Source organism: Diorhabda carinulata, chromosome X, assembly GCF_026250575.1.
Source record: "Diorhabda carinulata isolate Delta chromosome X, icDioCari1.1, whole genome shotgun sequence".
NCBI classification, from domain to species: Eukaryota; Metazoa; Arthropoda; class Insecta; order Coleoptera; family Chrysomelidae; genus Diorhabda; species Diorhabda carinulata.
In genome coordinates, this window is record NC_079472.1 from 34,278,645 (window position 1) to 34,303,471 (window position 24,827).

Here is a 24,827-nt window from a genome sequence, read left to right on the forward strand (position 1 = left end):
ATATTCCTCGATGCCACTTCGATCATATTTGTTTCCTCCGAAGTTTCCATATAATCAGTTCTTACTTGCCCACCCGGTACAAAAATGTGAAGAAAATTCTTAGAGGAACAATCGCCATTTGGGCTTATACGGTGGTGAAATGAGAACGCAGACAAAGTACAACGAACGAAGATTGATTGATTGATATATTTGATAGTACTACATACTTGTATAAGTCGTAAGGAATCAACAACCATTTACTCGGTACCCTAACTGGTAAATTGTTTAATGTAGTTCAAGCTTAATTAATTCTACTCTATTTGCTCTGTCATTTTTTTCCAATATATTCTTATAATTTATACCAGAGTGAACTTTCCATCGTTTTCTCATCATATCTGTTACATTCTCTGAAACTTATTTGAACAGATTTTAAATTTTCAGTGCCTTCACCAAACGGTTCAATTTATTAGAATGTTGATATCCGGAAATGAAACGAACATTATTAAATGAAATTTTCCACAAAGTTTACTTTCAGTTAGAGATTTTGATTCGAATATTTGCCGCCGTGAATTTCATTAATCAGGCCACTCCCAGCACATTTTATCATGCGCCATTTTCTTAAATGTTGACTATTCGTTATATAACTTTTAATCAAATTTTCCCAACAACTAACTTAATGGGAAATATGTTTTTTTGTAATATCAATTATTGATTTTTAATATTAACTGAAAAAATGAGAATTCAGAATATTCTTCCTCACATAAAGTCGTTTTTCATGTTTACAGACGGCGCATCCTGGCAATGAGAATGGTTTTGTCACCAAATGTATTTCTTCGGATTTTTAGGGATCAAATTTTATTATTATTGGTAATCCTAGAAATTATTAATGAACCATATAACATCTCATTTCAAATTCATTTCGACAATCTACAACTTGATAAGTAATATATAGTTATACCTCAGATACCGAGATCAAAGTTTAGAAAGAGAATCTATATTTATGATCTCATCAAAATCAGCTCGGATGTTATATTTATATAAATTGGTTCGGTGAAATTGGCGCGGTCGATCGGAGTTCTCAGCTACCTTTTGTTCGTCTCCTGCTGTAAATTTCATAAAAGCAGAATGCGACGGTTCATATGAACGCCAGAACTAAATGTTATATTTTTTATTACGTTCGTATTTTATGTATCAGTAAAAATTAGATGTTATGTTTACTATATTGGTCAAGAAAGTGTTTTCACAAGTTGGAGGATAAACGCTTATTTTGTGGTTATCTCAAAATAATAAGGATTGAGTTTTTTTATTTCCAAAGCTTTCTTAATTTATGATTTGTTTCTCAATTCGTATTTTTCTGCTAAATACCTCTGTAGTTTTACTATATTTCAAAAACAGTACACGTGTTCCGAAATTATTCTTCACATCCTTATTTCCGTTTCCTGTATTAGTTCTGAAGATAAGTTTTTGGAATCGCCTTCAATTCTCTCGTTTTCGTCATTTTTCTCTCTTGGCGAGAGTAAAAACTGATGATGTTATTATTAGTGCATAAAATGTATCCTCATCAAACAACAGTCACAAACAGGGAAGTAACTCTTATCAGAAGTGTGATACGCTTGCACTTTCACCAAAACTCAATACGCCTCTTCCTGTAGCAAATTCTAAGACAATAACAAGACAATGACTTTTTATTTAACATTATTTTTACAAACGCCACCTGGCACCGGCTGTGTTGCCACTTATTGCTCAATGAAGCTGTCCCGTTTATTATCTGTATTTTTTACTGGCAGCCAAGTGAATCAGATGAACATATTACCAAATTCGTGGTTGTTCATACTTTACCGATACTTGGTATATATTTTAACCCCTTGAAGCTCATTCCTGTAGCCCAACAGCCTCGTAAACCAATTAACATTGTCTCCACTTAAGAAACAAAATGTTCTCATTGTTGTTTTCTTTCTGAATCAAAGCCCATTCATTACCAATCGTTGATTCTTTGATGTAGTCTTTTTTGGTTAAGGTCTGACCTTTTGAAGTATACTGATGTAGCCTTATAAAAACAGTTAACATTGTCTACACTTAAGAAACAGAATGTTCTCATTGTTGTTTTCTTTCAGGATCAAAGCCTCTTTATTACCAATCCTTGATTTATTGATGTAGTCTTCTTTGGTGATAGTCTGACCTTTTGAAACATATCTCTGTAGCCTAATAGCCTCATTAAAACAGTTAACATTGTCTACACTTAAGAAACAGAATGTTCTCATTGTTGTTTTCTTTCAGGATCAAAGCCTCTTTATTACCAATCCTTGATTTATTGATGTAGTCTTCTTTGGTGATAGTCTGACCTTTTGAAACATATCTCTGTAGCCTAATAGCCTCATTAAAACAGTTAACATTGTCTACACTTAAGAAACAGAATGTTCTCATTGTTGTTTTCTTTCTGAATCAAAGCATCTTTATTACCAATCGTTGATTTATTGATGTAGTCTTCTTTGGTGATAGTCTGACCTTTTGAAATATATCTCTGTAGCCTAACAGCCTCATAAAAACAGTTAACATTGTCTACACTTAAGAAACAGAATGTTCTCATTGTTGTTTTCTTTCAGGATCAAAGCCTCTTTATTACTAATCCTTGATTTATTAATGTAGACTCTTTTGGTGATAGTCTGACCTTTTGAAACATATCTCTGTAGCCTAATAGCCTCATAAAAACAGTTAACATTGTCTACACTTAAGAAACAGAATGTTCTCATTGTTGTTTTCTTTCTGAATCAAAGCCTTTTCATTACCAATCCTTGATTTATTGATGTAGTCTTTTTTGGTGATAGTCTGACCGTTTGAAGCATATTTCTATAGCCCAATAGCCTCATAAAAACAGTTAACATTGTCTCCACTTAAGAAACAAAATGTTCTCATTGTTGTTTTCTTTCTGAATCAAAGCCTCTTTATTACCAATCGTTGATTTATTGATGTAGTGTTTTTTTGTGATAGTATGACCTCTTGACGCTTATTCCTTTAGCTTAACAGCCTCATAAACCAGTTAACATTGTCTACTTTCAAGAAACAAATGAGTTAGTAAAAATACACGGAGGTCGGCAGAGTCGAAAGTTTACTAAAATATGAGTGGCTGTGAAACGATTCGAAAAGCCGTATCTACTACGCTTATCTGTTATATTATTATTAAAAAGCAATATCCGAGGGAATTTCCTATCAAAATTAAATAAAACCGTCAACTGTTTTTCTTTGACGGTATTTTTAGTAGGAATAGTGTAATTATTGAAAGGTCACGATATCTTCCGCTAGGTTGTTGGATAATTCATCTAATCTACTGCTATAAAATGAAAATAGGACCGTAACCATTGATTTTCGGATTAGTTCACCATAATTAATAGGTAAGTGTAAATGCACGAAACCGCTAGATGACCTTATCCTTTATTAGTATCCTCAATACTACTGGTGGTTGTGTAGACGAAGCCATGTGTGACGTTTAGTTCAAATACAAACATAGTATCGAAAAAATATTTTTCTACGGGCTTTTATGAAATGAAAACTTATGAAAATGAAGGTTCTGTATTTACGCAAACTAAGAATGTATTTTTCTCAGTGTAAACAAAACCAACCGACGTAATAGATTTACGGAAGTGTTAGAACTTCCCTCGGACCTAAGTGTATTGGGAAAGCTTCAAGATTCATTACAGGATTAAATAAATATTGCCTCATAGGAGTGGTTTGTAAGAATGGCAGTCGGTTGTGTAATCGTGGCTTACGTGACCGCTAGTAGACGTAGTTGGGGAGAAATAAATTTCTTGATATATGTCACATTCACGTGTACAACGATTGATGATTGATTCTTGAGAATAGGAAAATCGACAATATTATGTGAATTCATCAGATTTTGTCATTTCCGTTTTAAGTTTATGGATTACAAAAGCTAAATAACGCTTCCGTTCCAGTAAAATTTCAGTTCGCGCTCCACTAATTAAGCAACAACTTTTTTCTAGACATGAGCCATTGTCACTTCAAAATATTCAACCAAAGAACACTATACTACCTGATTACGATAAAAAATACTTAATTACTGTATAGATAAGACACCAAATCCTTGTCCTAATACAGAAGCAAAGAATTTCGTTGAAATATATACTTCAGGATAACATATACACTACGTTTCCAGTAACCTATTGTGCCTCCTAGTCTTTCCAAACCGCTGGGGATACTCAGTGATCTATGAATCCAAATTCTTTCAGAGAGTTTCCTATGTGGGATGGTTCTAGCTGCCAAAGATATTTCGTCGTCTTTCACACTTCGAGAGAATGTCCTCTACTTAGTAGAATCTACAAGTTGCTTCTTTTGCTAAACATAGCGTTCAGGTATCTATTAAGGTAATAATATACCGAAAGGTGCACTGTTAATATTCGTGAATGATTCTTATTTAGATTGATATGCCTTTTTTCCCTATCTCAATTGTCATGTAACCAATTTCACAGAAGTGTTTAGGTCCTATAGTCCTAAGTGGCTATAGTAGCAGATCGATAAGTGGGACTAGATTGAAATTTGTAACTGTTAGTGCATAGTGTTTGATTCAAGAAAAAAATCGATAAAGGTGTTATATCACATTTTGTGAATGAATAAGATAGAGCGACATGCTCTGTATGGATTAAACCACTAATTCTGCTATTTTTTGACATATCTAATATTTGAAGAGATATTTACTTGACAGAATATCTATGTCCACATTTACTATCAACTATGTTTAATGGATAGGGGTGTTAAGTCAAAAATTTGTCGAAGTAAATAATGTATCCAATAACTATTGGTTTTATTTTTTGTTCAGAGTTCGATAAATATTGGATTATTGATATTTTGTAATGGAAGACATATTGAAGTTATTACAAAAATAGAATCCAAGATTCTACTTTAATCTCTTCAATTAACTTTTAGTCAGAGTGACTTACTAGTGACATAATTTTTTTACTATAACATGCAGTATTTATTTCATAATGTCAAGATTGTTAATTTTTTTATTTGCATCTTCGGCTTCGAAGCAAATTTTGCTTTTACGGACAGATCTTTTAATGTGTCATCTTAGGCTTCGCTTGAACTTATTTCTTTATTTTCATTGATCGAATTTTTGGAAATGATTAAAAATTTGTGACGGGATTTTTATCATGCATTGTCAGAACTCATAACTAACAGGCATCCGTCACTAAGATGATAATTGAAAACTTTGGTCCGTGTGTGTGTGCTGTATACTATTATTCCGGCCGAAAGTAAGTACGCATCTTTTGCACCTATTTCGAGGTGGAAAGTTGAAGATATTTGCACTTTGGAAAACAGTATATAAAAATATCTGCTATAAGTTTTCTAATTTGTGATAAATTGCGATAATATAAACCATTCGATATAATTTATTTCTATTAAAAACGAAAATTTTCCCATTAATTCATGAAGTATATGCCCGCGAGCATTGTTGATTTCCAGTGGGTTTGTACAAATACAACCTTCCGCTTGGTTTCCCACAACAATATTTTCACTCGTAGTTTACACCACATATTACATTTACTGGGCCCAATGTACCTCAAACTCTGCGTGTCAAAATGTTCAAAATGTAATTTTCTAATCGATTAGCAGTGTAATCACTCGAAACCTAATATTTCGATCTTTCAGTTCTGTTGATAGTGCTCGATGGGGAATAGTGAGAACGGTGGAACAAGCAACAAGCACGTACAATCAATTTTAGTGTCAGAAATTCTCGATGGTATTGAATTAAATAGAGAGTTGATGGAAAGGATGTTCCAAATTGGTAAATTAAATATTTGGTTCTTATATAATTATCATAGTTTTCTTTGATTTTCTATGAAAATTAGTTGCTGTAAAAACGTCAATATTAGTTTACTAATTTTGAAACTATAACTTTTGGTCGGATAAACAAGTGGTATCAGAAGGACTAAGCACGTAGTTATTCAAGATTCTGATACCTAGACATTGCAAAATATTGAAAACATCATAGATTTGTACAGGAATAAGATGAAATTATAGGAAAACTCCATTCACCGATGACATGCTTAACAAAAATGAAGGAGAAAATGGAATAATTTAGACATCAAATAACCAGAGTAGTAATGGAAACGAAGCAGAAAGAAGTAAGGGGGTATGAGAAGAATTAGAAGTCTGATGTGGAAAGATGTACTAAATGTTGTATCACGAAGAGTTTGTTACCAAACTCTACCGATAATTTTGTGAGCACTGATTGCTATTAATCCGAAGGTGTTGTTGGTTTTTTGATCCTCATATTGTTATAATCATACTTATTCTGATTCACCTATTCATTCTCGAACAAAGTATAAGAAAAATTGTTTATCTACAATTGTCAAAAAATCTATTGAGCAATCTAACAAATTGTCAAAATCAGCTAACGCCCATTTACAAAATACCTACTGTGGGGTAAGCAATCATATGAAAAGAGCTTCAGTCAAAATTCTGCTCATTCTCTACAAGTTTCGGATAGAGCTACGCTTCCGGGAAGATATTTCGCACTTCTTTCAGTAGCAGCTCTTTAATAAGCAATTTCGTAATAAAACTGTGAATAATAATGTTTAAAATCGAACAAATAATTTCACACACTACATAAAAACTTACGGCAAAAGCATTTGTTCACGGTTATTTTGACAATTTGTTAGATTGCTGAATTATTCAATTATAATGTCAAAAACCACCTCAAAGTTGAATCGTAATCCAATATTTTGACGCAGTAGGTGATCTGTTCTGAGTATGAAATTTGTTTTTACAAAAATTCACTATGCATTGCATTTTATGAAGACGAAATCTATAACACTTCACCACTACCATAATGGAGTTAGTACAAGAATTTAATGGATTGGTAGTGGAGCGAAAGAAGCTGAAACTGTTTAACACATGTATTTTATTAAATTAAACAAAAATTACAAGACAAAAAAGTCAAGACTTCTACAACGAAGGGATTCATTCCATCAAAATTCATCAAGTTGATTCTATCCTGGGTTTAATGGGAGTCTACCGCTCGAACGAGACACATTTAAAGAAGGTGGAAGATATAGAAGATCAATACGTAACACTCAAAGTCAATAAGCATGCCATCAAAATCGTCTACGATGTATGACGAATTTAACGATATTCTTGGAAAATATACTAACTGCGATCCATCTTAAATTGAATTCTACACTCATATCAATTTGTTTGAGAGAGGGAAATACCATAACAGCTGTAGAAAAATTATGAGTGTAGAAATCAACCGCAGTTGTTAAAGGTTATATCGACATAACATAAATAACAAATTGAAAGGAAAATTTTTGGAAAACAAAGTATTAACAACAATGAATAATGAGACAATTACCACAATAAATACTACTTTTAATGTGATGGGTACCGAAAAACTCACTTATAGGCGATCCGGAGTTGACAAGAAACTTGGACAGCTTAGAGGATAGAAGGAAGGTCACCGACTTGACTCTACTTTTTCCATACTACTACGGCAAATGCTCTTGCAAGTTGTCTAATATAATTTCGTCTAGAGCAGTTTTTGCAAGACCCAGTTGAGGCAGACGTGACTTATGAACACTGAGTTCGCCTGGAGACGCTCAATTTATGACACCCATTTCTTTGGAGAAGTGCAAACCTATGGAATGAGCTACCAAGGAACGCTTTTTTCTAACACTGCACAAAGATCTTGTAACTTTTAATGAGTAAAGTGATATCAATATTTATTATCATTTTGAGAAAAAATTGATAATACATTGTGTTTCCGATAGTTACTACCTCAATATTACTCGTACCCCACCATAGATATGCAATATTTTCGTTTATAATTCATAGTAGTAATCTCAAAGTAGATCCTAAACAAGTTGTGATTCCAACAGAACATTGTATATCGTAGATCAAAGTGAAACTGCAAATGTACATCATCTATTTATATTTTCATATAATATATTCAAAAAGCATCCATTAAAAGGAATATATTCTACAAATTTCAATACATATGGTCAATATCTATGAAGTATAAATAAAGAATCTATTATTTGAGCCTGGACTAACAGTGTGCCTTCGGCAACAAGTATTGTTATATCCATGATTAATCAAAGTATAATACCTGGTTCAATAGATTTCATTATATATGATTAATATACAAGAGCTTGTACCGTATTGTTTCGATTAAACAAAAACTATTATTCTGCTGTGTTGTTGTTATGTAGATTTCGCTTTTAATATACAAACAGAATGATTATATGGAAATAAAAATGATGTTTCACCGATTTATGTAACATTCAAAAGTAAGCTGGTCATTCGCATTTTGTCGGCGATCTAAAACAAATTTCAACTTTCAAATGTCAATAGGAATGTATTAAATTAATTAATTTTTCTTACTAGAAGTTTTTGTTTGATATTATTCTTATTTTGATATTCATGATGAAGGTGATTTATTGATCAATGTTAATACACAAACTGTTAATATCAATATTATATTTTGATAAAGACTTCGGAAAATTTGGGACGTAAAATTTTTATCTATCTTTTAAAAATAATTGAAAAAACTAATTTTGGAACAAAAGGGACCTAAATTCAAGAACATTTAGAAACATAAACAAATATTATATTGGGAAAACAAGACAAATTTTATGGAGACCATATATGAAATGGGGGAAAGAGTTTTCTTAAAACCTGATAGAATCTTCATGGACTATATTCTCATTTCAGGTCAATTTCGAAATTCGTTTGGCAGATCTCAGTATTATTTTTTTTTCAACGAATTTTATACTCTGTTGTTTGGTTTTTTATTTCAAAACTCATTTATCAGATCTCGTTTTTTTCGAAAATAGGAAATTCTGCATCCAAAAGTTTCTTCACGAACTTCATTCATAGAATGGATGTATCATTTTCATTGTCATTTATTTGGCATACTTGAATGTTGTTTTTCTTTTTCAAACGGATTCCATATTCTGTTTCCTGGTTCTCATGTGAAAATCCTATTATAAGTTCTTTTTTTTTGGAGCTATTCTCAAAAAGAGATTCTGTATACAAGTGGATTTTATCTCTTTTGAGTAATTAGTGCCTCCATTTTTATTTCAGATCAATTTAAAAATTTATACGGTCGATTCAAATATTAGTTTTTATCTTTTGAACTGAATTTTATAATCCTTTCCTTGTTTTAAGCCAAAATTTTACTTATTACTTCTTGTTTACCTCTTAAAACTCTAAGAGATTCTAAATTCAAAAGAATATTCACGAAAGTAGTTTGTGATATTAGTTGCTTCGTTTCAGGCCAATTTTAAAATTCATTTGGAGGTTTCGAATTCGAATTTTATACTTTTATACGTCTATTCACAAGACCCTATCACTTGAATTATGAACAACGTTTTTATTAAAGAATAGGAATATAACGCACGTAAGCTTAGCTTTCAGGTACAAATTGAATACAGAATCTAATAAAAAGTAACGTTTACAGCTAAAAACTTCATTTTTTGGTACATAACCCAAAATAAAATAGAGGAATTCTTATTCTACTACGTTGGTTTTGTTATTTTTGAATAAGTTCTCTTTAACTACCTACTTATAGTAATATTGCAAATACCAATTCTACTTATACCAAAATAGATTTCTTTTTAATTTCTTATGGTTTGTGCTCGTCCTTGTGCTTCTATTCCGTTCTATATTTAAACTACCATAATTTTTCCATTTCGCAATCCAAGTGATCAATATAATCTTTATCAATTATTGATGATTGCCTTCTCAATTTTTATATTCCAATTAATACAAAAGTCACGTTACGTCGTTTCGAATACATTTTAATTAAATTTTCCTCAATACAGCTGTGAAATTCCTTCTGCTGCATCATTTAACAGACGCCTATAAAATCGTTTACGACAAATCGTCAAGATCACGTTTTTATATTTCCTACAATTTCTTCAATTATAATGAAGTGCTTTTTAAATTCAAAGTTATTTATTTTTATTTTTCAATAATTACTATTTCTCACGAAAATTCGATATTTAATTTAAAAGGACGAATTCAAATCATGAATAATTAATTGATCCTGAAATAAGATCTTTGATGAATTTATAAAGAATAAATTAGAATGCACACATTGTCTAGAAAAAAGAAGAGAGATTGAAATAACCTGGAAATGCGATCATAAAATTTATGTGTATAGAATTTGATTTCATTATTCAATATACTTGTCAATGTAATGATTTTAGCAGTCATATAAATTTTATATATCGTTGTTATGGTACGATTTATCTTGAAAGTTAAAATAGGCTTGATTTTAGGCGATAGAGTCTCCGTCAGCGCAAATTTCCTATATAACGAGCAACCTGGAGCTAGATCTAGAGAATATGGGATGCGAAAGCGATTCAAAACCCAATTTATACAAATTTCCACTCATCTTCAACGATTTGTGACAAGGTGATTAGATCCATTTTGGTGGACGGCTGTATTCATAACTATTTGTACTTCGGATGCTACAGCCCTAAATAAATCAAATGATGTGATGTGCAACCATGTTCGCGGCACCTCCAGCGAAAATATTCAAATATTCTCTTTCTTCCAATAAACCTTTTTCTTCTATTTTGGATCTATCTTCATGTGGTCATGATTTTGTAAAATTTCCTCTTCACACTTCATGATGGATCTCTACGCCATTCTCAACTTTTCACATAGCAGTTACATTAGTCACATTATTCCTAATATTTGCAACATTCAAAGTTAGGTACACATATCAAATGTCTCTAGTCTCCGCTTGCAATAAGCGTTGAGGATCCAAGGTTTAACGCCATTCAAGAGAACTGATAATATCACTGGAGCATTCGTGACTACAAGGAAGCTTCTTGATTTTCATGAAGGTTGTTCACTCAATTTGTAGTGAGTGAATATCCAGTGAATTCAGTTTCGTTGTCGGGGCAAAACAGTTAAATAGATGCTCAGTAAAACAAAATAAAAATGAACGTGCAGCTTGTAAAAAAATGAAGACTAGGCAACGTATCAAGCTAGGTTCAATAAAGCGCCCAATACTATATTTTCCATAACGAGGATGGATTGATATCTAGTTAGCTTAGACCAGTTCCATAGCAATGAACAATAACTTATTGGAAGTGTCAGTGTGAAGTTTGACAACAAAAAAGTAAACCAGAGTTACGCAATAGATTAAAAGGAAAAATATGTCCACCGAAATAATGAAAATCGAAAAATTGGAGTATCGAGCCATCATCAAGTACCTGTACTTAAAAGAGTTAAGTGATAAGCAGATATACGAAGATATGCTTAATACCCTTGGTAATCAGTGTCCTTCGTATGCGATGAAAAATTGGACTGCAACCTTCAAAAGAAGTTAATTTTCGTTTGAAGAGGATGACACTCGGAAAGGCCAGTTTCTGTGTCACTCTCCGAAAATATCGATGCAGTTCATGACATGATTCTATCAGAACGTCGAATTGGACTAAAACGGATATCTGAGAAAAATTGCTGCAAAGTGGATCCCCTAATGTTGGAATGTTGACCTAAAGCTTACAAGGATAGAAACATCGCGTTCGATGTGTGCTCGATTTGAAAACAATGTAGACTTCTTAAACCGAATTGTTACTATGGATGAGGGTACATTTCTATGATCCAGAAACAAAGCAACAATCGATGGAATTGCGACACTCTGGTTTTCCAAGACCTAAGAAGAATCTGCTGGAGAAGTTCTTGCCTCAGGTTTTTGGGATTGTCATGTAGTAATCATGATCAGAACAGTAACTGGAGATTACTATTCAATACTATTACTGACCACTCTACGGGAAAAAATTAAAGAGAAAAGACACGGGAAGCTATCCAAACGTGTTCTGTTTTCGCAGGACAACGCCCCTGCAGAAAAATCTCATGTTGCCATCCAAAAAATTTGCGATTTAGGGTTTGAATTACTAGAACACCCCCCTTATTCACCAGATTTGGCTCAATCCGACTATCAGCTCTTTCCTCAACTGAGAAAAGATTAAAAGGACGTAAATTTTCTTCCAACTAGGAGGTAAGAAATGTGGGGAGGTCTGGCTTGCAGAGCAAGAAGAAACGTCTAGAGACGCTGCAGGTTCGCTGTAATAAATGTATCCAATTAAGAGGAGAATATTTTGAGTAATAAAATATTATTACATTGAAATTTTGTTTGATTCTATAGTAGGCCAAGAATTTTTCAATATATCTTTTTACATATGTTTCCTTTTTTTTTGTTCTTGGTACAACACTTGCTGCCATACCGCACCTTTAGTTATATAACTGTTTTGTGAATGTGTAACTTGAAGGCTCTGAAAATATGTTTTGATTTTATTGGTTCTTCTAAGGCTTTCAACGTAATTTTTCCATTTCATTAACCTTTTGTCGATTTCCCTAGTTTCACCAAGCCTAATCTAACCTTCTTTTTTCACTCAACACTAAGAATTTTTCAATATATTCTCGTAACCTGCAATTAAAAGAGCTTGAACTCAGCCAGAAGAACGCAAATTAAAACTATTATGAAAATTATAAAATATGCATATATATTGAGAAAAGTCATACTATAACCATGAAAGTTAAGAGGATTTTTTTTTATAAATTTATTAAATTTCAATATAGTCCACCTAATATCACTAAATTAAATTTCTCTTAGTATTTTATTAGTACCTTGCAGACTTTGACTTTGTTTGCATCGGTTTCTATTGATCAATTAATATTGTGTTGAAAAATTTGTGAATAAAATTTTGTGTCAATTGGAGCAAATCGTATTTTGAAATTGTCTATATTCATAGAATAAACGGACATTGAGAAGAAAATATAAACTCAGTTCACATGACTGCCATTTTGATTTTTCCACATTTGGAACACCATCTTCTTTATAAAATATTTCCTTCATATTTTCAAGTAGAATCGATTCGATTTGATATACTATAATTGTTGCATGAATGAACAGCTTTTCCAATTTTTGAAGTGTTTCAGAGGGTGGGAAGCTGTTGCAAAGAGAATAGTTTTTTGGTCATAAAGAGGACTCAAAGTTTCTGTGAAGCTGTCTTTGCTACATCGGCCACGTGACTATCCCAGGATATATTGCTTTCAACCTCAATACTCAACAAGCGAATTTCTGTTCATGGTGATATTTTATGCTCATATAGGACCAAATCCTTAGCTACAGTATTAGTTTTCTTTATAAAAATAGCAGCCTGCGTCTTAGCTTCATTGAACTCAATCAGATTGCTTCCACCCCATTCGAGTATATTTTCAAGATCGGTATTGATGGTAGTAATCTACGGATTTGGGTAATAGCCTAGTTTATTGGTGTAGTTGATTTGAACCACGACATTAGTGTGCTATCGTCGGCGAAGCTAAAGATCGGATTTGTAGTTTTGTCTAGAAGATCGTTGATGTACAGGAGAGAGAAAGTATATTTATCCCTGGGGAGCACCAGCGTTGACCTCAAGCTTTTCTGAGGTGTGTCCATCGACAGCGACTTAAATGGATCGGTCTTTGACATAGCCACTAAGCTGATAAGTGAGAAAGACAAACCATACTAACTCAATTTATTTAGAAGGCTTTCATGCCGAATACTATCAAATGCCTTCGATATGTCAAGTGCCATTGCTCTATATTTCTCTATAGCTTCAGTCCATACCTATCATTACGTATCATAGGCCAGGAGATCCCTGATTGATCTATGTTTACGAAAGCTGTATTGATTTGAATCAACAGTTGAAGCTGTTGCTTTGTAAATGAGGTATGGTATACAATTACTGTATTATTATTTATCTTGGGCACAAAAATACAAGATCTATTAATTAATACTTAGAACCACCGTAATAATGATTACTCTCAATTTCCAGTTCTCTATAAGACAATTGGATCTAAATACTTTGAGTGGATCAGTATTATAATATTGGGTAGATAAAAATAAATATTCTGTATAATTATCAGAACCTCGAATTATCCATTAAAAAGTTTATTGACTCACTTCGCTTTATCTTAGTTGTTTTCTTTTGAGTTTACCTGTAAAAGAGAGAAAAATATTAGAAAATTTTTAATACAAATACAACATAAAAGTAAACAAAAACTTCTTGCAAATATATTGTTATTGAAGACAATAAACACATAATAGATTCCTCGCTTTCTTCATTCATTTTCCAACTTTGTGAGAAATGTCTAAAAAATTGCACCAATTGCCCCAAAAGTCTCATGAAACACCTTTTGACATAAACTCAATAAATTCATGTTGAACTCCACCCAACAATTTTCATCAATTGCAAACCCGCCACTTGTATTCTCTCTAGTATAGGAATAAATTCTATATCAAACCAAGCAGCGCTGACAAATATATCTCGGCAAGACCAGATTTCGGATCCACGCACATACACCGAACACGAGGTTTCTTGAATATTAAACATCGGCAATGGTGGAGAATGGGGATGAATTTTATTATTATTATGTTTATGTTACTTCTTATGATTGAACAAGAATAACAAGTACTATTTAAATCATGTTAGATTATTTAAACTGTTTTATATCAGTTTATTGGGAAAGAAGGATCATTTGATAATGGGAGAAGTCTAGAACAAACTTAGATGTTTCCATAGATAAACTTAACTCCACGCTGGCCTCGGGATGAACACGTTACTAATGTCCAAGAACAATTTCCGATAATTTGCACAATTTGGTATGCAAGTTATCCGCGAACTATAACTTCGGGGTAGTTACTGTTCAGCTTATATGACCCTTTGGGAACGAGTTTAAATTTATTCGTGTGGCTTTCTTTCGAACAAAGGCAATACACGGTGGCTGGTAAAAGTAGAATGGAAATGTTACATAAGCAGGTGCTAAAACATTTATGGAATACGCGTTGGAAGCGAACTAAACATAGATGACTAAAAATGAATCAGGTAAGTTGAATTCCACCAATTGGTCCAGTGGTCAGAATTACACAATGTCTACTGCCTCCACTGCTTACTGCAAATATTAGTACGAAGTCATCTCACTGAATAAATAGTCAAATATTAGACTACATACTAACAGTATGTAATATGTATTTGCATTTGTCGTAACTTCTGTTGATTTTATTGTTTGTAATTAGACAAACAAGTTTTGAAAAGTGTGTATATAATAAAATATATATTTGGCGCAGTCAGTAGGATTATTAAAATTAAGAATACGAAAATGTACACCATGGTCATAATATTTTTTTTTGCATAAACGAGAAGCTCATTGTGAATGTCAAATTCGAGTAATGCATCTATCAATTGCTGCAATTGAAGGCAAATTGTTAGTAATTGCTCAAAATAAAATTATTGGAAGTTAATTGCAGTATTCCCATAAGAAATCTAAATCCAAAGCACATGCTACAAAACATATCTCTAAGTATCTGTTTTATAGAATCACTATTACCAAGATACCTCTTTGCTAATCATGGAGAAATTATTCTAATGCTTCTAGATATGAAGATAGGAAACGAAAAAAGAATATACCTGAAAACAATCAAGAGTGAAAATTCCTTTAGACAAAGTCCTCCAACTTATGAATTGACATAATGATAAGCATAAGAAATACTTCAAGAAACTATTTCTATGTTTGTCCACAAATGACGTTATCACCTTTTGAAAAATGAAACCGAGTTTCCAAAGGGAAGAAGATAAAGATTAACCTGGAACCGCTGCGAACGTTAATGCCAACCCAGCACACTAAACAAATTCATGATTATCATTCATTCTCTTAGTCTGTAATTTCTATTTCATTTGTCGTGAATTTTGTTGATTTTATTATAGTAAGTTGACAAGTTTCAACCAGTATACGGTAGGATTTCATTTATTATTGCTACATGATTGAAGATATTATTATTTAAAAAGATGTCTTTTGGGTGGATAATATTTCCTCAACATTAGGAAATTCCCAACCAAATTATTCAATTTCTCTGGTTAGTAGCGAACATTCCTACCAATTAAAATGAAAACACAAAAGTCATTGAGCAACCAGGGTAAAAACTGCGACCAGATCTAACCAGTGGAGTGATTCAACTACTTTTCTTAGTTGTTCTGCTTGATATATTCCATGCAATTGCGTGACTTTGTCCAGTATCTTAACCAGTTGAACTATTATTGCATATTACTGTGGCACAATACTACTAATGATTATTAACAGAACTAAACACCCTTCAGTGCGTCTAACGATAAGAAGTCAGGACATAGATCGGGTAGAAACTTAGGCATATCTCGAAATGCGAATTGGTACCAGGAATCAGAAATACGATTACGGAGCTTCATTTAATGACACGAAGAAACTATGTACCAGCAAAGATATTTCTTTACAACTTAAATTAAGACTAGTCAGGTGCTACATATTGTCTGCATATAAATTTAGACAAGTTTCTAATGTAATAGTAAAAATTTATTATTGTAATTAATGAAATATGTTTCTATTGAAAAACATAATGATGGGAAATAAATACTTTCTATAACTTCACTGGAAGAATGTGTATCTCGCAATGGCATAGAAAAATAAAGCCAAGGGTATAATTGTTCACACATTCCCTAGACGCAATTTTAAGGATACGTTACCATTAGTTGAAGTACTGTTTTATCTTTCCAGAAAGTTCACTCAACGGCAGTATAATGACAAGCTGGATAAACATCAAATTAACGAAACAGTAGTTTTCTCTTTATAATTACAAAAGTATAAACAGAATATAAAACTATAAAATTTGTAGTAGAAATTTATTCATAAGACTATAAAATATAAAATATAAAACAATTATCGATATATATTTTCTCAAATCTGTGATTCCACATTTCCATTTTTAGTTCGACTTTCTTATCATTTTTTGAAGGAAAATCTCGATGTTTAATTTATTAATGTTGAACATAATGCTAAAAGGTGAATGTTCAGTGACTTTCAAGAATTACCTTCGACTTTCAACTTACATTACTTTTCCTGTTTTCCAGCAATATAAAATTAACTCAATAATATAAAGGGAAAAAAGTCTTTTAAAAAAAATTTGACGACAAAGGAAAAACAGAGGGAATATTATATAAATACAGTTTTATCAATTTAGATACGATAAATTTTCACTCGTTATGATATAAGACGATTTAAGAAATGGTATCGATGTCTGATGAAAAATTTTTTTTCGATATCAATAAAATGTTAACTTATACTACAAATTATAGCAAAAGAAAAGTTGATCTCATTTTTCTTCACAATAAACCCGAAATTTCCTCTCTGTAGAACTCTAACTAATATTATTATTAGTCATATAGTGTAAAGCATTGGAAATTAGATAAATTTTACATTTCTGGTACTAAGATCATCTATATAATAGTAGTGACTAGAAAGTGCGTAGTTTGAATTCATTTCAAAGACAATCCAGGACATTGAAAATGACAAACAATCTAGGACATTGAAAATGACAAAAGGTTTAATAAGGATAATTCAGTTTAGTATAAAGTATAACATTATATGTATTATAATTATTATTATAAAGCCAAATTATTTTTTAAGCAACTAATTTATTTCAGATCCAAATGTAATTATATTATAAATTAAATCATTTCCAATAAAAAATATTCTCCTCGATCAGTTTTGGAAAGATCTATATTATTAATAAAATTGTGAACTTAGTTTCGATAACCTAACCTTACCTAACCTGACCGAACCTAATGTAACCTAATCTAACCTAACCTAAAGGATTATCCAATTTACAAGAAGAAAAAATGTGAAGGAATATCCAAGTCAGATGATAGAGGGCCTCTCCAGTATAGTTTTTTCATGAAATAGTACATTTATTTAGGTCTGTAATCCTCCCCGACTAATAAATCCTGTGGAATGTTGAAATTTTTGGTGAATGCGCTAATCATTTTCAAAAATCGAGACGATGAAAATAAGATTTTCATTAGTGCGCGAACAAGAACTTAATCGCGGAAAGTGATTATGCAAGTGATTGAAAATAGTACTTTCATGAAATACATTTATTTAGGTGAAATGCTGGAATTTTTGATGAATGCGCTATTAATTCTTTGAAATCGAGACGAATCTGTGGTGTTTTCATTAGTGCGACAAAAAAGAACTCGAATCTCGAAATTTAGATATAGATTAATGATAATTTCTTGATATAGCATAAGGAAAAATCAATGAGTGCCAAGAAAATAAATCGTTAACTGCAGTTAACGATTTTTAAAAAATACGACCAGACCTATTATAGAGAAACTTAATTTTATGAATGATCCGCCTCATAATCACAGCTAAAGAACAGAAGATGAAACTCTAGTAAGAAATCGGATCATTGGGTGATGATAACGACTAACTGAAAATTTGCCGATGTGTCAGTATTACTCTAGCCTAAAGGTTACAGTGAAGTAAACCCTAATGGAAGTTTAATCTAATGGAAATAAACGAGATAATTATCAAATTAGTGCGAACCTAAAAGAAATGCCCATTTTACTTGGCGAGAAACCAAGATGATTAGTTTCTTTCAAGATATTAACTTGGAAAAATGAGCAGATTTGGAAAATTGCTACATACTTGAATCTACTAATTATTGCAAATCATTAGATAAGTGTTTGTTATTAACAAGATTATATCTACTGCTACGTGTCGTGATGTTAAAATTGTACATCATATTGAGTTTATTCAAAACAATTTTTGTCGCAATTAGTTACAATTATATTCACCGTATTCGCTAATGAAGTTGAAATTCACAAAGTTGTTGAATAATAATTTTTTAATAAAGATCTATTTTATGCTTTTATGACGAGTACATTATTGAGTACTACTCAAAATCACTCCATTTTTGATCTAGGTTTTTTGTAAAAAGATAAAGAGAATTTAAATCTATTTCATTCTAGATTTGTTGATTCTTTTACAACCTTGATGACAAAAAGTACAGATGAGCCTCTATCATTTTTTAATTAACTTACTTCTCTACTTGTCTCATTAGTATCTATGCAAAAAGCAAGCATAAATCTGCTAAATCGGTACAATGCTTCCAAATTCAACACCTAACAAGCGAATTTCTGGTGATGGTGATATTTTATGCCCAGGCAGGATCGTAGTGCCAGCTTTCTTTGCAGAAACTGTACCCTAGGTTTCCAGAATGTTTTTAAGATCGGTATTGATGGCAGTGATCTGTTGCCGCCTACGGTAACGCGTTAGTCGCGTTTATTGGGACAACAGATTTGAATAACGACCCTAGTTGGCTACCGTCGGTGGAGCTATAGATCGGATTTGCAGTTTCGTCGAGTTGATGTTGATGCTGGGGAACACCAGCGTTCATCTCAAACATTTCTGAGGTGTGTTCATCGATAGAGACTTGGATGGATCGGTATTTGAGAAAGCTACTAACCCAGTCGATGAGTGAGGACGACAAACCGTACGATCCCAAATTATTTAGAAGCTTGTGATGCTAAATCTAGTCGAAATTCTTTGATATGTCCAGTGCATTTTCAGTCCATACGTTGGTGACATAAGCCAGGAGGTCCTCGGTGGATCTATGCTCATGAAATTCGTATTGACGGTCGCTGATGATGTTACCAGACTCAAGATATTTTAAGACTTGCTGGTTAAAGACTATCTCTATGACTTTGGTAATTGCTGGGACTAAAGCAATCGACTGGTTAGGTTAAAAACGGAAGAATTCTTCTTCATTTCATATTAAGAGTGAATTCATAATTTTAATCTTCTATAAAGTATTTTTGGAGCAATGAAAGGAAGAACAAAATATCGATGAAATACTTTATGACGTTCACGTTATTAGGTCAAGGAGGATAATTATTTTAATAAGTTTATTAGTTTATATCTCTCTATTTAAATCGGGATTAGTGCCAATTTTCAGTTCAATACCTTTAGCTAGTTGATTCTTTTCCAAACTTGATGGCACAAAGTACGGAGCAACCATTTTCAACTTCAAATAAATTATTTCTCTACTTATTATGGTTAAATTTACAGGTACTACGACTGATTAATTCATATTGTTTCTTTCTTGTTACATTTTTTATCGCAAGCAATAAAAACCGGAGGACTTCCCTCACATCTCACAATAAAAGTTAAACATCTACTTGAACAGTTTTCAGAGATGTCACTGGTATAAAAATAAAAATATTGATGGAATATTTTGCTCAAAGTTCACTTTAGTAGGTAAGAATAATGATGTTAATGTCTATTAGGATGTAAAGTCAAATTAAAAAAAAAGCGGAAATTTCATAATTAAAATCGATTATGATCGACCCACGTATTGACGACGTAAAAGGAACACCCCCGAAGTAGGTATTTTTCACTTCACTCTCTTGTTTAAGTTCTTTAATAGATCCATTTACACACCCTCCTGCTGTTAACAGCAGCCGCCTATGAATACGTCGCTGGTTTATATCTTACTCTGCCACAAAAATCAAGCTGCTACACCATTATTATACCCTTTCCTTTATCAGCCTGTGACTGACAGTTATTGAAAATATGGTTTAATATAAAGTTCTGCTGAAATACCATCGCCACCGGAAAGAAATATAAATGGTCCTATTCCAGTTTCTTTTAGCAAGCTTCGAAGGAAATGTATTCAATCCTAACATCAAAGTATTGATGAATAACTGACATATTTTTAACCTTTCCAAGTTATAATGGAAGTAAACATTGAATATATACAATTTTATTTCTAGAAGACTCTTTTAACTCGTTTTCCACTCAATTTGAATATTTTTTGTTCCATCACATCGATAATCCAACAAAAATAATGATGTTTAGTTCTCTAAAACCAATTGAAAGTAAATGGGGCTGGAAGTGATGAAATTAATACTTCAAGTTGATTATTTGATAACTACAATGTTAAAACCCTATTGAGACTGTCCTGCTTGACATGCCTGGTACCTCTCCCAAGAAAAAGCTTTGCTGAATTTATATTGATTACTTCATAAAACAGTTGTGATTGGAAATATATTGTTTTCATATCAAATTTTGAGGAAACAGTGAAAATCAATGTTTCCGTGAGATTTATTCACTTGAATTATCTCTGCAGAGAATCTCTAAAAATAACAAAAGACCACTTATGAAAGTATAATTAGGAAAAAGCTTCATCGAAAAATTGGGATTAATTCAATAGCCGTGTTCATATTTCATTTTTCCCAAACACAATACAGCGACAAAAAATTAATGGAAAGGTCTCAAAAAACAGTGAACCCGTGAAAGAGTATTTAGTTATTGAAAAAATGTATTTTCTCGTCATATTGCAAATAACATTATTGATTTCGCACGGATTGAAAAACATAATAACAAAACTTTATTTGAAAAATAAACTGAGAAACATTCGTACATACAGTTTTTAGTAGGGTAAATACATTGCATATACACTTTTCCATTGCAGTTATTTCAAAAATGGAGTGAGCTAATTTTTCTGAAATAAGAACTGTGTGGATAAAAATCTCCAATCCTTACAATGAAATGCAAAATTGAATCATAACAAGATTGTTTATTGATAATTTTCTGTACTGTATCAACAAATAGAAGGCGAAATATATAAACACGTATCATAGAAATCATTCTACATATGTTTTTCTGTCAAATATAATGATGATTGTTGTCAAGATATCAAAGTTTGGTGAATTGTTGAAATTTAGAGAAAAAAGATATCCTTAACGTGCTGCAAGCTTATGAGAGGCCGTAGGGGACTCTTCAATAATTTTGATTGACAGTGATCAAATAGCGCCAGTATCTTTCAATAATATGGATTTGGAGGCACACATTACTGACCAGAAACTGTAGACGGAGACTCAAAACCCGCAATTCTTTAGGAGAAGTGGTGGGCAAAGCCAAATCTCTGTTAAAGATATATAAAAATAAGCTCGGGGAGTACTTTACCTTTTTTCAAATCAAACTATTCGCTATGACGGAATGTGATCTTGTGATACAATAGAAACAAAATAATCTCAATCTACTCAGATAGCAGAGAGATAGAGACCAAAGCGCCAAAAATGGTACGGCTGGAGAGCGAAGAACTGGTGATCGCTGACAGTGAGAACTATCTCCTTGGGTGCCCAGTCACTCGGCAACTAGGTTGATTCTCTCGCCAATATGGGATCAACAAAACCACCAATAGGTCAAAAAGTCAGAAGTGCAGTCTGCTCGATAGTCAAACTCTCCGGAGATAGATGATAATATTTTGATGAGACAAACTAAATCACATATAAAAGAGCCTTCTGGCTGTTTTACCAATCAACGCCTTCAGTCCACTAGGCACAAAATATGACTTGTGATAAGGGGTTTCAACGTGATACGATCATCTAAGATGCCATCTCCAACTTATAGTCGTTACAGACAAAAAATTTGAAATTCCGCGGATTCATGAAGAGGGAAGAAACTGTAAATCACGTCATTGGTAAGTGCCCAGCTCTTACACGTGCGAGGCTGAAAAACATGGTTAGTCTCACAGTTTGCTCTGTTAGGTTGAAGAGTTCAGATTCTCAAATTCATCAAATTTCAGTAGGGACACGACGGGTCTAGCAGAATGCCTATAGGCGCAACGGTTCTTGACCACCCACCGATCCAACTGTTGGAGCGAATTTGAGGCTATCTAAAGATCAATGGAAAACGATTTAGAACAATGAAACTGAAGCAAAAGTTCTTGAAAAATTCACTGCAGTCAAAATCCAGACATTTCGTAATACATTGTATGTGGGTTTCACGTTAGTAGCCAATGATTCAATTCAGTTGACAATCAATTAAATATTAAATCATTCTTTACATCTTACTTTATGACTTTTGCAATAACTTCTAAAATACCTTGGGATATCTAGCTTATAAAGTACTGAATCTGTTCATGATCGGTCGAAACGAATGCTAGACAGTGTAATTGAATCATTCTGAGTTTTGGTTTTAGAAAAGTTCTCAATATCTTACTTAAATTTAGTAGTGAAGAGATATTTTGTTGGAAAAAATATATGAAAGCATTAGATTTGCTCCCCAACTATTTTATGATTAGTGGCATACCGTCCGCAGGTCATTAAAAGTGGCAATTTATCAGTTGGAACTGCTTTATGCGATTACTAGTTAATTGCCGAACAGCTCACGTAGTCCACACCCGTTTATATGACGAACGTCCTGGACGGTATATCACAAAAAGTACCATTTAGATGTGATCACGTAACAAAAGGCGCGATCTAGATTTGTTATTGTTTTTTTTTTTAATAGTTGTCGTTAACTCTGGAAACCGGTATCTCGCACTTCAATCGCTCATTAAATTACGCTTAATATATGTTCGTTATGCAAAAAAACACATTATGAAGGAAACCCATTTGGCTTGGAAAATATCAACATTGGAACGTGGAAAAATGTAAATTAGTTTCATTAAATCAAAAGTGAATAAAGTAAATTCAAAATCCTTTCAAATTTGAAAGCTTTTTTATTACTGGTTACCTGTCACGCCGCAATTCATAAAAGATTCTTGCTATACATTTCTCAGTTTAACAGAATTTGGGTTCGCTTTCACTTTAAAAACAAACCATATGGGATTCTTAAACGATGCTTTTAGGATGGGACAAGGCAATAATATCTAATAATGGAGAATAATGGGATTTTAATGCTTTCACAGGAGATAATTTAGTCCTGACTGGATAGATCCTCATCTTCTGGGAGTAATATGAAAAAAATGGTAAAAAATATGAAACAGCTGAAATTCTGAAGCAGAAACTACAAAGGGGGACCAGAGAGTGATTCGATCCAATAGATTTCTATTTTTAAGTCTTTCACAATTTAGTCTTGCGTTGACTTGTAATAAAATAATGCCCTTTCTGCTGGAAATCGTCTGCTACTTCTCGATTTACAATAAAGATTTTACTTTTTTGAGTTTTCAATTATCCTATACATCCCACTATTCACCCCCAATTATCAATATGTTTTATATGATTGATCAGTTGGCTTTGCTCTGTTCAGACAGATTTTAGAGGAACCGAACACTTGCTCTAGTCACACAAAATTACAAGAAGAAGCGAAAAATGAATTAGTTGTTATAACTATGAAATGTTTTTTTTAAAAACTTCAAAGTACAAAATGCTGAAAAGTAACAATCGGATATCAGCATGTTCAGAAACAACATTACCTCTTTGGATCCCCCCTGTTTGCATAAATTTAGGAGGGTGGAAAAGTTATTGGACACGACTTCAAAGTACACAATGAGCTGACAAATAACAATTAAATATCGGTGTGTATAGAAACGACATTACTTTCCAATCCCCCGTGTTTACAGAAATTTAGAAGGGTGAAAGTTTACTGGTCTAATTTTGGTTTTAATGTGAGAGTGGAATATGAAACAAAATATCGGTAGGACACAAAGTATACCGAATATAATATCTACTAATTCAAAAACTCCTATGATAAGCATTTATTTCGATCAGTTTTCTTATTCATCAAATAAATACTATGGAAGTTTTGTGTGAAATATGACATTAGAAAAATGTCCACTATTTTGTTCTCTTTCTTCATTTCATCGAATTATGTGATATTTCTGATTGATGGTCAGTATTTGCTTTCGAATATTTTTCTTCAGCTGTATAATAATGAAAAAATCGGGTGCAATTAAATGTAGAGAACGATGCGGTCAAAGATAATCTCATTTCTTGAAATCACATATTCCAGGAACCAAAAATTACGCACCATGTTGATAGTATCCGTACTTGTTCAAACCACATATTAGGATGAACCCAATTAACCTCAAAAAGCTCTGTAGTAAAACCAACATTTCGGAGTCATAGGATCCACAGTTTTGTTTGTTGACGTAAAAATATGAATAGAAATGCGTTTTATGTGACACATTTATTGAAAAATTAAATGTGTGTAGCTCATTGTGTGAGAACGAAAAGCAA

The 24,827-nt window shown here is 32.5% G+C and overlaps 1 protein-coding gene across 2 annotated transcripts in view; it reads right to left on the bottom strand.

The window, feature by feature from the left end:
• Positions 1-24,827, bottom strand: part of LOC130901269 (lachesin-like) — a 389,818-nt gene that overhangs the window by 242,332 nt on the left and 122,659 nt on the right. The window lies entirely within an intron of this gene.